Source organism: Schistocerca nitens, chromosome 6, assembly GCF_023898315.1.
Source record: "Schistocerca nitens isolate TAMUIC-IGC-003100 chromosome 6, iqSchNite1.1, whole genome shotgun sequence".
NCBI lineage: Eukaryota > Metazoa > Arthropoda > Insecta > Orthoptera > Acrididae > Schistocerca > Schistocerca nitens.
Genome location: NC_064619.1, coordinates 53,432,370 through 53,443,744, shown reverse-complemented (window position 1 = coordinate 53,443,744; position 11,375 = coordinate 53,432,370). Strand labels below are relative to the sequence as shown.

General features: G+C 46.0%; 1 non-coding gene across 1 annotated transcript; it reads left to right on the top strand.

Moving 5' to 3' along the window:
- Window positions 1–6,993: 6,993 nt before the first annotated feature.
- Trnal-caa (transfer RNA leucine (anticodon CAA)) lies at window positions 6,994–7,068 on the top strand. The gene has a single exon. It is a non-coding gene; the product is annotated as a tRNA-Leu (tRNA).
- The last annotated feature ends 4,307 nt before the right edge of the window (window positions 7,069–11,375 follow it).

The window sequence follows — 11,375 nt, the reverse complement described above, 5'->3', positions numbered from 1 at the left end:
AGTGACGTTGCATATTGTTTACAGAGTATAAAAGACAACTGTTTACAATGTACTACAGTGGTGCAGGTGAAATCGAGACGAAGAATTTGATAAAGCACACTTGTGTTCGTGCGGTAGCGTTCTCGCTTCCCATGCCCGGGTTCCCGGGTTCGATTCCCGGCGGGATCAGGGATATTCTCTGCCTCGTGATGACTGGGTGTTGTGTGATGTCCTTAGGTTAGTTAGGTTTAAGTAGTTCTAAGTTCTAGGGGACTGATGACCATAGCTGTTAAGTCCCATAGTGCTCAGAGCCATTTGAACCATTTTGAACCAAACTTGGTAACAGCCTCGAATTGGTCCACTAAAGCCACCTTGCCGAGCGAGATGTTTAATATTCTCTAGCCCTATTATGCCGCCGGCTTTAACATCAGTCTGTTAATCTTTCCTGTGAGGGTAGTGAGAGGACAAGCCTTATGAACAATTTGAGCAGCAAGCACTCACGCCTATAATTAGATCTCAAGTTAAACTCTTACAAGCACAGTTGTCTCGTAGTAACGTTGTGGGGTCCTGCCCAATCATCTCTTATAGTCTGTACTAATACTGTCCACTAATGTCCGCCCGAGGTTGGCAGGAGTGGCGCTTACATTCACTTCTTGCAGAGGTCGCTCCTGCCGTGGCACAGTCCTTGTAAGCGGGCTATTGGCTGACGCCGCCTCACTGCCTTCTCTGGTCTTCAGTTCTCCGTTCCGGCGCTTGTGGTTATGCCAGAACATCTCGGAAACGGCTGCCACTGTCATGCGACCGTAGGTGTGTCGCCGTACCTTAGCCGGCCGTGGTGGCCGAGCGGTTCTAGGCGCTTCAGTCCGGAACCGCGCGACCGCTACGGTCGCAAGTTCGAATGCTGCCCCAGGCATGGATGTGTGTGATGTCCTTAGGTTAGTTAGGTGTAAGTAGTTCTAAGTTCTAGGGGACTGATGACCTCAGATGTTAAGTCCCATAGTGCTCAGAGCCATTTGAACCATTTTTTTTTTTTCGCCATACCTCGCCAATACAGAGGCCAGCCTTGTTGTCTTACATGATGGAAATGTTGTGGCGATTCAGCTTGGAAATACTACGGTATGACAATGAGACGAGTTCTTACAATTTTACCTACATCCGTTAATGCCAACTCAGTGACTGTGAGTGTTCATTGGTATGTAGAAGAGAAAACTCTGTACAGGAAAGAGAACTAACTCAGTTGATGCAGTCGCGAGTCCTGTTATACCCGCAACTTGCTGTGATAGCAAAGAAGTGGTGGCTGTATCGCATTGATCGGCCGCTATGGTGGGCGGCGGAACTTGGTTAATCGAGGTCAGGGTGCCCGAATACCTCGGCTCTCGGCGTGGGTTGCAGAGGAGTGGTGAGATGTTGGGGAAACAGCATTGGAAAACTTTATTTATTACTCAAAGTACATCCGGCATGTCGCTCCCTGTGATACCAGTGCCCACAGGCCACGAAGAGCGCACTCCCAGCCGAAGAAGACGCTCTAGTCAGCAAACGGCGCGAGGCCACGTCAGCCGCAGGTGTGAGAGAGGTGGCATCATCGCCGGCGACACCGCCAGAAGCCAACTGTACCAACGAGAGGGCGCTGCACCCCCGGGCGAGAGCAGTTAAGGACCGCGCCGGTGAACCCGCGTAAGAGGTGCAGTCCACAACAGCAGTTTGCCCAGAGCAGAGACCAGCAGAGCCCGGTCATCTGATGACGGACAAAGGATGGGGCCCAGAGACCTCCAGAGTGGAAGGCGACAACTGCTGATGCTGGCCCTCCAAGTGACCCATAGGAATGATGGTTATGATTGAGACAACTAGTTTTCGGTTACACCAGTGTCTTCAACGCCACGATGACGAAGGCTGCCCAACACATACTGAGTATTAGTTTTCTATTCACCCGCACAGAGGGCGATGTTGTTAGGTCAGACACATCACCATGCCCCACCCGACTGGTCCAGGGGTCTCAGTGGCGGCTCATTCCTTAAGCCATAGCCGTCGATTCCTTCCAGCCATCAGCTACGTCCACCAAGTGCCCCAACAGTAAATGGTGTCATGCTAGAAAACCAGCCACATATTTATCAGTTTAGTTGGAATTAAATATTACGATTGCAGCGCCAGTACCGAGCGAGGTGGCGCAGTGGTTAGACACTGGACTCGCATTCGGGAGGACGACGGTTCAATCCCGCGTCCGGCCATCCTGATTTAGGTTTTCCGTGATTTCCCTAAATCACTCCAGGCAAATGCCGGGATGGTTCCTCTGAAAGGGCACGGCCGACTACCTTCCCCATCCTTCCCTAATCCGATGAGACAGATGACCACGCTGTCTGGTCTCCTTCCCCAAACCAACCAACCAACCAACCAGCGCCAGTGAGGCCTTACGACAAGTATGTGTATCGCACTGTTTGTCTGATTTGTGTATGTGTTGGGGTGTAAAGGTACTGTGGTCAGTATTCCGACACGTGGAAAGAAAGTGATGTGGGTGAGACTATGTCCGTTCATAAGGGAGGTATAGATTAGACGTGGAAAATTGCGATTTCAGTGCTTTGAGAGCCGTAAGAGACATGAAAGATTTAAATGGGGAATTATAACCAGCCATAAAGAGGATATACACTGAAGCGCCAAAGAAACGCCGGCCGGTGTGGTTGAGCGGTTCTTGCCGCTACAGTCAGGAAACGCGCGACCGCTGCGGTCGCAGGTTCGACTCCTGCTTCGGGCATGGATGTGTGTGATGTCCTTAGGTTAGTTAGGTTTAAGTAGTTCTAAGTTCTAGGGGACTGATGACCTCAGAAGTTAAGTCCCATAGTGCTCAGGGCCATTTGAACCAGCCAAAGAAACGTACAGGCATGCGTATATCAATACCGAGGTATGTAACCAGGCAGAATGCGGCGCTGCGGTCGGCAACTCCTATATGAGATAAAAAGTGACTGGCGCTGTTGTTAGATCGGTTACTACAATGGCAGGTTATCAAGATTTAAATGAGTTTGAACGTGGTATTGTAGTCAAATGGCTCTGAGCACTATGGGACTCAACTGCTGAGGTCATTAGTCCCCGAGAACTTAGAACTAGTTAAACCTAACTAACCTAAGGACATCACAAACATCCATGCCCGAGGCAGGATTCGAACCTGCGACCGTAGCGGTCTTGCGGTTCCAGACTGCAGCGCCTTTAACCGCACGGCCACTTCGGCCGGCGTATTGTAGTCGGCTCACGAGTGATGGGACACACGATCTCCAAGGTAGCGATGAAATGGGGATTTACCTCTACGGCCATTTCACGAGTGTACCGTGAATATCAGGAATCCGGTAAAACATCAAATCTCCGACATCGCTGGGACCGGAAAAAGATCCGGCAAAACCGGGACCAACGACGACTGAAGAGAATCGTTCAACGTGACAGAAGTGCAACCGTTCCGCATATCGCTGCAGATTTAAATGCTGGGCCATCAGCCTCAGCAAGCGAACCATTCAACGAAACATCATCGATATGGGCTTTCAGAGCCGAAAGCCCACTCGTGTACCCTTGATGACTGCGTGACACAAAGCTTTACGCCTCGCCTGGGTCCGTCAACACCGACATTGAATTGCTGATGGCTGAAAATATGTTGCCAGGTCGGACGAGTCTCGTTGAAATTGTATCAAGCGGATGGACGTGTACGGGTATGGAGACAACCTCAAGAATTCGTGGACCCTGCTTGTCAGCAGAGGATTGTTCAAGCTGGTGGAGGACCTGTAATGACGTGGGGTGAGTGCAGTTGGAGTGATTTGGTACCCCTGATAGGTCTAGATACAACTCTTGACTGATGACACATACGATAACATCCAGTCTGGTCGCCTGCATCCGTTCATGTCGACTGCGCATCCCGACGGACTTGGGAAATTCCAGCAGGACAGTGCGTTACCCCACACAACCAGAATTGCTACAGAGTGGCTCCAGGAACACTCTTCTTAGTCTAAACACTTCCGCTGACCACCAGACTCTCCAGACATGAACATTATTGAGCACATCTGGGGTGCCTTGCAACGGGCTTTTCAGAACAGGTCTCCACCCTCTTGTACTCTTAGGGATTCATGGACAGCCCTGCGTATTCATGGTGTCACTTCCCTCCAGCACTACTTCAGACATTAGTCGAGTCCACGCCACGTCGTGTTGTGGCACTTCTGCATGCTCGAGGGGGACCCTACACCACATTGGCCAGGTGTACCAGTTTCTTTGACTCTTCAATGCAGATTAACGTTGAAAATTAACATTTCCGGAGCCACAGTCGCCAGGAGGAGGTATTTCCAAAACTTTGCTTATTGTCGAATGTCACCATATTGGTGTGTTGCAATAGTTATATTTAATTGTAATTAAACTGACAGATATGTGGCTGGCTTCCTAGGACGATACCGCTTTGTGTCTGGGCAAGTGGTGCAGCTAGCTGGTGGCCAGAAGTAATGGAAATTTCTGGCTTAAGGTGTGAGCCACCCCTGAGCTCCTCTGGTCGGCTTACGAGAGGTGCGATGATGTGGTCGAACTAACTGTGTCACCCTCTGGGTGGGTGAATAGTGAACTTATACTCAATATGTGTTGGGCAGCCTTCGTGATGGGGTGTGAGCATCTGGGAGACGAGCGTGCAGCTGCCAGCACGGCCAATGCTTGGCAGTGGTGCATGGCGGCCTATGGAAGTTTCTGTGATCTCCGACATCTATCTGTGATAGCTACTACGGAATGGATCGTGCTTTAGGCATGTGTTTACGAAATACCCTGTGCATGTGCTGACGGCTGCCGCGTGTGTCATTGAGTGCTTCTCAATACGTCCCAGTGCACCCTGTGTTCCACAGGAAAACTGGAGTGGTTTCTACATAAAAAATGGTGGATTTGTTGTTGTTACTATCCTATTACACTGTATACAGCACCAGTTCCACTCATGACGTAATTGATCAATAACATAATTGATCAATTTATTGTTTCTGATAGTGCTGCTGTGAGCACACTCCAGTCAAACCTCGACCCTGTCTCCTGTATACTGTTTAAGGTCATAGTACAATTGAGCTGAAATTTGAAATTCTTACTACCATTTTCATCTGTCTCCAATGTAATCGATTTCCCACCAGACTACCTATCTGTAGCAGAATCTACCAATTGGAGACAAGGAAAATCCAGAGTAGGGCTTGGAAACTGGTTAGTTGTGGAATCGAATCCTGCATAGCCCCATAATTTACTGGCAAATACGCCAGTCGTAGTATCCACCAATAGGAAGCATGGAAAAACTGACCCACACAAAAGGTATCAATTAAATTAACTAGTCAGTCAATTCGACTGAGTGGGGGACCTATTTCCAGAGCCCAGCATTGATGGGCTGGGGATTTACCCGGTGTCCTCTACTTGTTCAGGACAAAAGAGGGGTTTGTGTGGTTATCAGTGGCACCCAACAGATGTAGCTACTTAGAGAGGCGGAGGACGAGCATGTGCTTTGACAGGGATTCCTAAGGTATCAGTATGAAAGAGTTGCCGCCACCTCATACTTCATCCAACAGGGCGCAATCGGAGGGCTGAAAGGGAGGGGAGAAGGGTACTGAAGGAAGGATCGGTGGGGAGGTGACTTTTGTCAGTGTCTTCTTCTGGTGGTATTCTAGACTAACTCAGTTGGACCCCCCACAATAGGGCAAGCACATAGAGCAGCTGCTTCTACTGACCTGGTGTGGGAGCCGTGTGTTTGGGAACAAAACAGAAAGTGAGTCTGGTATCAAATTTCAGAGAAAGCCGATATTCTGTATCACACATTCCTGTACAGATGACAGGCGCCTCCAGTCCAGTGCCCTGGACTCAAAAAGTTGCTGGTTGTCCAGCACGTGTGGCGCAGTCCATTGCACGTAAAGATGCGGTTGGGGGGTTTTTAACAGTGTAATTACATTTAATAATTCTTTCATAATGTGGGGCCACAGTCATAGTATATTTCTTTAAAGTCAGTACCGCCATCAGACTGTTTTTTATTTGCAGTGTTACATTTACACGATCACGATTTCGGCTTTAAATTGCCATTATCAAGTGTTTTAGTGTTACACAGTGCCTAAGATGGCATACTATCGTATCAGGCCATGTATAACATTAAAACATTTAGTAATGGCAATTTAAAGCAGAAATCATGATCGTGTAAATGTAACACTGCAAATAAAAAACAGTCTAATGGCGGTACTGACTTTAAAGAAGTGTAATTAAATGTGATGAGTTATATTAACATCGATTTCATGATGGTATTCCTTCAGAAACTGGAAAAGAGCGATCTGTTTACGTATTTAGTTACTTCTTTTCGATGTGTTTTACAAGACCTGCATATAATCTTCACAGGTTATCAGCCTAGTGGCGTCGTCTTCTAGTCGCAATGTTTCAATGGATTGCGTATCCATCATCTTCAGGCGAAGTTCACCTGAAGGTAGATACACAATCCATTGAAACATTGGGATTAGAAGACGACGCCACTTGGATGATAACCAGTGAAGATTTCTTTCATAGCTGAAATACGCCGAGAAAGCCTGCAATCGCATACAAGACCTGCATCTTCCAAAATTAAATAAACAGCAGAGAATGGTGAACTTTTCGCATCAAGTAAAGAGATCCAACCCCCTGAAAATTGAATTTTACAAATAAACAATATATTGAAACTTCCTGGCAGATTAAAACTGTGTGCCGGACAGAGACTCGATCTCGAGACCTTTTGCCTTTCGCGGGCAAGTGCTCTACCGAATGAGCTACCCAAGCACGACTCACGCCATGTCCTCACAGCTTTTAATCTGCCAGGAAGTTCCATATCAGCGCACACTCCGCTGTAGAGTGAAAATTTCATTCTAGAAACATGCCCAGGCTGTGGCTAAGCCATATCTTCGCAATATCCTTTCTTCCAGGAGTGCTAGTTCTGCAAGGTTCGCGGGAGAGCTTCTGTGAAGTTTGGAAGGTAGGACACGAGGTACTGGCGGAATTAAAGCTGTGAGGACGTGGCGTAAGTCGTGCTTGGGTAGCTCAGTCGGTAGAGCACTTGCCCGCAAACGGCAAAGGTCCCGAGTTCGAGTCTCGGCCCGGCACACAGTTTTAATCTGCCAAGAAGTTTCATATCAGTGCACACTCCGCTGTAGAGTGAAAATTTCATTCTAGAAACGATATATTATTATCCTCTCGGCATTGCAGTTGAATTTCCTGTTGTGGTATCCTTCCTGTCCACCAGCTCAGCGATTTTCCCGCCAATTTTTTCTGGGAGAGGTGGGGAGGGAGGGGGTGAGGGGTGGCTGGTTGTGGCATTGTGCATTAGCTCCATCGCTGCACATCGAGGTGAGCACACACAGAGCTTTTTCCTATCAATTTCGAGAAAATTTTCCAGCAGGATAATACCTCTGATCTGCATCAGTGTAATTAAGTAATTAGGACACGTAGTTGCTGGACAAGGTAATACTTACACCTTCCAGTCCAGTAGCTTTGCACAGACTGAGCGTTTCCTGCCAATTTCCTGATGAATAGGGGGTTGGGGGAGAGACAGTTTTTCCCACCAATTTCGATCAGGCTAGCTCTCAAAATAAAGAAGATGAACTGTCCTATGTCCTTCCTCTCCAGCAGATCACCATTCACTCAGTCTTTTTTCTGCTAATTTCCTGATAGGAAAGAGGAGGGGGAAGTGAGGGAGTGGAGGGCTGCCAGATTTCCCAGAGGAGGAGGGGTAATTAATTGATCGATTAAATTTATTAGTCAATTAATTTGATATCAAAAGTGAGAGTGTATCAGAGAGGGGGAGGGGGGAAGTTGGGAATTTCCCAGGATGGAGAGGAGAAGGGGGAGGTTGAGGGGTGGGTGTTTCTCATGAGGAGAGATCATCCTCAGGCGGTCATAAATCAACCCAATAGGGCTATAAATCAGTTAGAATATCAATAGGTTTGCTCCTGAATGTATGCTTATCCCTGAGTGTAGGCAACCCTCATAAACAAAATGTACCAGAACCAGCTTTGTCCTGCTAATCATGGGGAACAATTCGAGAACCACTGTGTGAATGTTATCGTGTCGGGAAAATCTGCGATTGCTGCAATTCGCTTCCCAGATTGCCTGGGCATAATCATGTGTGATGTCAGCCCCGATAGCTGAGTAGTCAACGTGACGGATTGCCGTCCTACGGGCCCGGGTTCGATTCCCGGTTGGGTCGAAGATTTTTCTCCGCTCAGGGACAGGGTGTTGTGTTGTCTTCATCGTCATTTCATCGCCATCCGACGCGCAGGTCGCCCAGTGTGGCGTCGAATGTAATAAGACCTGCACCAAGGCAGCCGGACCTGCCCCGCAAGGGGCCTCCCGGCCAATGACGCCAAACGCTCATTTCCATTTCCATCATATGTGATGAGTGTCGATGGCCTTCCTTCCCAACCAACATCACCTACGTCCGTGCAGTCTTGTTCAAATTGTTGGCACTATTTCACTACTGCTGGAAGCAACATTGCATATGGACCACAAACTACCAGTTTTTTGTGGTGAATCTTTGTGCAATTTATAAGTTTGGTTTACGAGAATCGTACTGTTTCGCATAGTTCAACTTTTGAGTACATTTCCAGTTGCCACAGAATTTCATTTCCAAACTACGATGCACCTGTTATCTCTACCTCAGAAGAACTGTGTCTACAGTGAATCAGGAACATGTACTCTTCTCTAACAATGCGTCGCTTGTTGCGCAATGGCATTAGCTTGGAACGAAATGTGTAACGCACTTTTTGAAAATCCCCTCGCGCTTTGCGACCAACGAAAACCTCCCGAAAACCTTGGTGAGTATTGGAATATTGAAACTATTTTAGTTTATATAAAAATCGTCTTTGGGCCCTATTAATGAGTTTATTCCACAACCAGTTTCAGTCACATAAATACCATGTTCAGGTATATTGTGACGTAATCAGACGTATGAAAAATATACCTGAAGATGATACTTCACTGTCCCAAACGAAAATTAAAATTTCGTTTATGTGCATGTTGCGTATATGGATATGTGTTACTGCACGGAGTGATTTACCGTCGGAGAGACGACTCCGATACATCTCTTTAGTCTCACAATTGGATGGTATGTTTCAGTGCTTAAGCTCCGTAACATGGTTGCTGAGGGGCATGCATTTTACAAATTAAGGGTCCATGGCATGACTGCTGTGGACCATGTTGTGGAGCTTAAGCACTGCATGAATATATTTAAGAATAAATATATAAACTGTCCTCGTTATTTCACCTGCAAGTTTTCTTCAAAGTAAATACTTTTGTTTTCGCTACTTGACAGAGGGGAGCCTTTTAACTGTCTGTTGGTTCTTGCTATATACACTTGACTGTGCTTGTTCTGTTCACTTCTGATGTATATATTTGTCGATGCCCAAAGATATAAGCAAAGAAGTTTCTCCTGCATGATGACGTATATACATGGCTGTTGATAGTGCAATCTCTGTCTTCGCCGATTTCGCAAGCATGGCGTCGCATCTGCTCGATTTTAAGCTAACGTGTACCAAAATAATTATTAACTTTCGTAGACGATAAGTTGCCTTGAATCACTCAGCTTTTCTGAAAAGTGCAAATAAATTCAGAGCCAGATATTAGGGAATTATCCGGGTGGGACTAATATTTTTAATTTGCTCACCATCGCCGATTCTCAGCCATATCTGATCACAACACTCAAAGTATAAATAGTAGTACAGAAAAGCAATTAGATGTACTAAGCCTTTTCAGATGTAATGCGTCGCAATTAATCATTCCCTACCAGAAGACAGGAAAAATCCACTACCCCTTCATTCATAGCTCACACAACAGCTTATCTACGCTCAGAAATCGTTTGCAGAAACTAAACTATTTTACTCACTTGGAATCACGCATTCTTCACTCCACCTTTATGCCCCCTTTTATCAACCGTTTGTATTTGAGATTTTCATACCTTCTTTTTCAAACAATCGATGCAAAAAAAAAAATAATAAATCTCATGCTATCCCTCATTTTCTTTCCGTTTTCCACAATGCTCCAACTGTCTGTTCTTCCGAATTTACACAGATATTAATCTCTCTGTGTATGCAACACTTAGAGTGCATACAAATTAACATATTTCAGATAACATAGATGCTCTTAATTAAAGAAAAAATTCATAAGCAAACGCGTCAGGAATATTTTCGTCTCATGATGTTAAGACGAGACGAAACGGGTGTCTCTGATGTGTCTGTCGTCCTTTCTCACTGTATAAATACATGGAACACAGTTGCGACTCCATGCTCCAGAACTAGCTCCGAGCAATCCCAGTAAATTGCTGGCGACGACCGAGTCGGACGAGAGGACTGATACCATTGGCTGCCAACATCTCAATGCGCCTCATCGGGGCGAAAGGCCCACCGGGGCGATGCCTTAATTCAGTGGCTCATGAATGTATGCAGGCACATTGCAAAGAAGTGCTGACCCACTAACATTCTCAGATCCAGAGACCCTATCCGTTGACTTGCAAATGACCAGCCAAAAACCGAATCTGAAGCTTCTCATTCACATACGCAAGATCTATATTCAGAGCTGATGTCCTGTTTGTCTGAAACGGGATACTATAGTCGGGTGTGGGAAAGACTCTTCTCCACTTGAAGAGATATTTCGTTCATATTTACGATGTTGTTAGGGGGGCAGAGAGCGTCCAGGAGCTCGCTAAATTTGACTACAAAAGTTATTATTTACTGCTCTTAAATGTTATTTACTAATTAAATCGGTATCGATTTGTAAGCAGCCCATCTTACTTACGGAGTTGCAAGTATTAATGAAAAGGGAAGATCGCATTTTACTTCCTGAAATTTACTCCTGGTAAGTGAATTTAACCCATGGATACCACCACGCTCTGAAATTTTTATTAGCGATAGGTGCAAGGGCAAATGCTTTTGCCAACTTCTACCTGCTATGCATACTAACCTATAAAATTTAGCCTGTGTGGCGATTACTACGATGTGCAATCACATAGTCTCAGCACTCGAAGATCTCAAAGTACAGCACCAACTAACGCCTTACCTTCTTTGCTAAAATTTTTTGTCACGTAAATGAATAACAGGGAAAGCATGCGTGCTGCAGCCCTGAATACCAGTTTGAGTGTAAGCAAGAAGCCTACTAGCCTATAAAAATACATAAAAATTCCAATGTGGGTGCGGATACACATGGTCGTAGTTGGTAACACCAGGAAAAAAGTATAAGTTAATGAATCCACGAGATCTAAATGCAATAGATAAATCAAAAACTTTCCCACAGACAAACTATACAGCGTTTTCGCCAGAGTGGCGATGGACAGAAATCGGGTAAGAACACTTAACAGTCCCTCCGAAATAATATCTAGGATTCACGAAAGAAATAATGTAAAACCCCTGAAAGAAAATGTT